Genomic DNA, 2861 nt, shown 5'->3' on the forward strand with positions numbered 1-2861 from the left:
GTTCAAGCAACATTTCGGACATGCAAAATCGTCGTTCGATATCTCTCGGTTTCAATTCGTATGGGACCCAATTTCCTTGCTTTTGGATGTATCCCGCGGCTTTGAGTCGTTTCGAAATAGCTTGTTGAGTAACTTCCAATGTTCTTGCGAGCTCTTTTTGCGTTTGACACGAATCTTGATCGAGTAATGTTTCTAATTTTTCATCTTCAAACTTTTTCGGTTGACCCGAACGCTCTTTGTCTTCAACACTAAAATCACCACTTTGAAATCGTCGAAACCATTCTCTGCAAGATTTATCCGACGGTGCAGATTCACCATAAACTTCCATAAGCATTCGATGCGCTTCAGCTGCACTTTTCTTCCAATTGAAACAAAAAATCAAAACTTCCCGCAAATGGTGCTTATTTGGAACGAAACTCGACATTTTCAACACAGTAAAAATTAAACTTGTGCAAAACTCAAAGTAAACAATATTTGGTTGACAGATGTTGACACTTCATGATACAGCAAAAATCAGCTGTCGCCGTCAACCATTTATAGCACCTAGAGCCATCTTTTAAAAACGGACCGAACTAGTTGTACACCCAATATATATAATTATGCATAATTATATATTATTATGTATCAAATTTGTCCATTCATGTTCATACATTCTACTTATATATATAATTATACATAATTATGTATATTATATATATAAATTTACATAATTATAATTTTATAAATATATAATTTTACATAATTACGCATAGATTTATATGTAATTATACATATTCTTATACATAATTGTGTATAATTATATATAATTTTATATGATTATATGTAATTATACATATTTATGTATGGACAAATTTTATACATAATTTTGTATGAAAAATTTTTCATCGGGGAATAGTGCAGAACTCGGAATTGCCCATTTCGGCCGATTCTCGGGAGCTACGCTTTCTATTTTCCTCTTGCCGCGAGCAGGCCACGCAAGTGACAGTCGCGACAAGTCGCGGTTTCAAGCTTGGAGACCGAATAGCGGAAGAACTATACTATAGTTTTTTCAATATATTTACTTTTTAGCATTGAGATGTGTAAAGCCTATTTTACAATTGCGTAAGCATGATCGTGAACGTAAGAATCAATCAATTAGTGTGTTTTATTTACTGATTGCATTATTCTGATTGGTTGTCATAATCATTTACAACCGTTTACAACCACGCTTACACAATTGTAGAATGGTCTTTAGAAGAGCGCGTAATTAACGCTAACACGTTATTCTACCCTTATTTCGCTTATTATATATACAAGGATTGAATGATGCGTCAGCGAGTCAGCGCGCTTTTCGAATGCATCTTTGGTTGGTACTACATACGCCTCTTATAATCCCAACGGCCCTGAGGCTTGGAGCCGCGACCGTCCGCGTTCCGGGGCTCGCCGCGCGATAAAGGGAGATAAGTAGGCGTAGTTCCCGAGAATCGACCGAAATTGGCAAACTGTTCCGAGCCCTGAATTAAAAAATTCAAGCTTTTCTTTCGGCCAAGCCAACTATATCCTGTTGCAATACTAGTAGTTATTGTGCGTGTTAAAATATTTATTGTAATGAACTTTAAATCGTTGCCACCCACTATGCTCAATGTTTTTATCTGAGAGAAAATATGATAATTAAATAAAATACATAATAAGTAAAAATGTGATTGAATATAAGTTTGCATTAGTTACAACTAATATTAAATAAAATGAATTTTTATCACATAAATTAAATAGATTAAATTTAATAGATATATTGGTACATGTAATGTTGTATATGTATATGTATAGAATCATACCTAAAAAATGATTGTTTACTATTGAATTTTTATAACATTCGTCTGTCTTCAAACGGCGTTTCTGTAACATTTCAAATTTTTTGATAGGCAATTCATCTAGCATATCATGTATAATAGAATCCTCTTTCTATGATACATTTAAAGTTTCAAGTCTAGTTAATATATTTTTCAAAATATTCTCACAACGTTTTAGTGCAATTTAATATCTATCGTAAATTGTCGAAATTTTTATTCAGGTTTTCAACGAATAAGGTGGTCCAATTATACAGGATGTCTCAGGGTAGCGATCATGAATCTTTTCCCCTAGTGTGAACTCGTGAAAAGTGAAAATTTTGTAATGACTCGTGAAAGATGAAAACTTTCACTAAACTCGTGAAAAATGAAAGATTTAACGTAAATTTGTGAAAATTGAAATTTTTCATGCAAAAATGTTGTTCATGGCAGCTGCATTCTTGGTTTTTGTTAACGAAATAAATGATCAAGACGAGAGAAATAATCTCAGAATAATGCGAAGGATGTTACGTGACACACAAAATCCATCCAAGAAGAAATATTTCAAAGTTTGTATAGGTAATATTAATTATGTCTCATTGTATATACATTGTCTATAAGAATTTTTTTATTAATATTTTTAGATTATATATGAGTGTGTGTGTATATTTACACAAATTTTTATAAATTTTGATATATACAGGGTGTCCGGTAACTGATCGAGCAACCGCCGTGTACAGGTCGTACACGTAACAAACAATACGTATACTCCGCCTCGAAATCAGTTGTTTACTCAGATCGTTGCTAAGAGGTAAGCCATTTCTTTTACACACAGAGCCTGTCCTATCGCTTCTCGTGAGCTCATTCGTTTATACATTTTAATTAATTACGGAATAAATATTGAGAAAATTTCAAAATGGTACATAACTTTTATAATTATTTTGACCCGTTCTACCTGTATGTACACGGCGGTTGCTTGATCAGTTACCGGATACCTTGTATATATATATATATATATATATATATATATATATATATATATATATATATATATAT

At 32.5% G+C, this 2861-nt stretch overlaps 1 protein-coding gene across 4 annotated transcripts in view; it reads left to right on the forward strand.

Annotated features, from left to right (window-relative positions):
* LOC116840803 overlaps window positions 1-2861 on the forward strand; it is a 57252-nt gene that overhangs the window by 7262 nt on the left and 47129 nt on the right. The window contains exons 2-3 of one of the 4 annotated variants that reach the window (XR_004377490.1): window positions 2051-2384; window positions 2509-2616. The exons of 2 other annotated variants lie outside the window; for them this stretch is intronic. The gene's annotated coding sequence lies outside the window, so the exon portion shown is untranslated. The remainder of the gene's footprint in view (window positions 1-2050; window positions 2385-2508; window positions 2617-2861) is intronic. One more of the 4 variants, XR_004377495.1, reaches the window with a different exon arrangement.

The sequence above is a fragment of the Odontomachus brunneus genome, unplaced genomic scaffold (genome assembly GCF_010583005.1).
Source record: "Odontomachus brunneus isolate Ranch 3 - 2012 unplaced genomic scaffold, Obru_v1 Obru_scaffold_001, whole genome shotgun sequence".
NCBI classification, from domain to species: Eukaryota; Metazoa; Arthropoda; class Insecta; order Hymenoptera; family Formicidae; genus Odontomachus; species Odontomachus brunneus.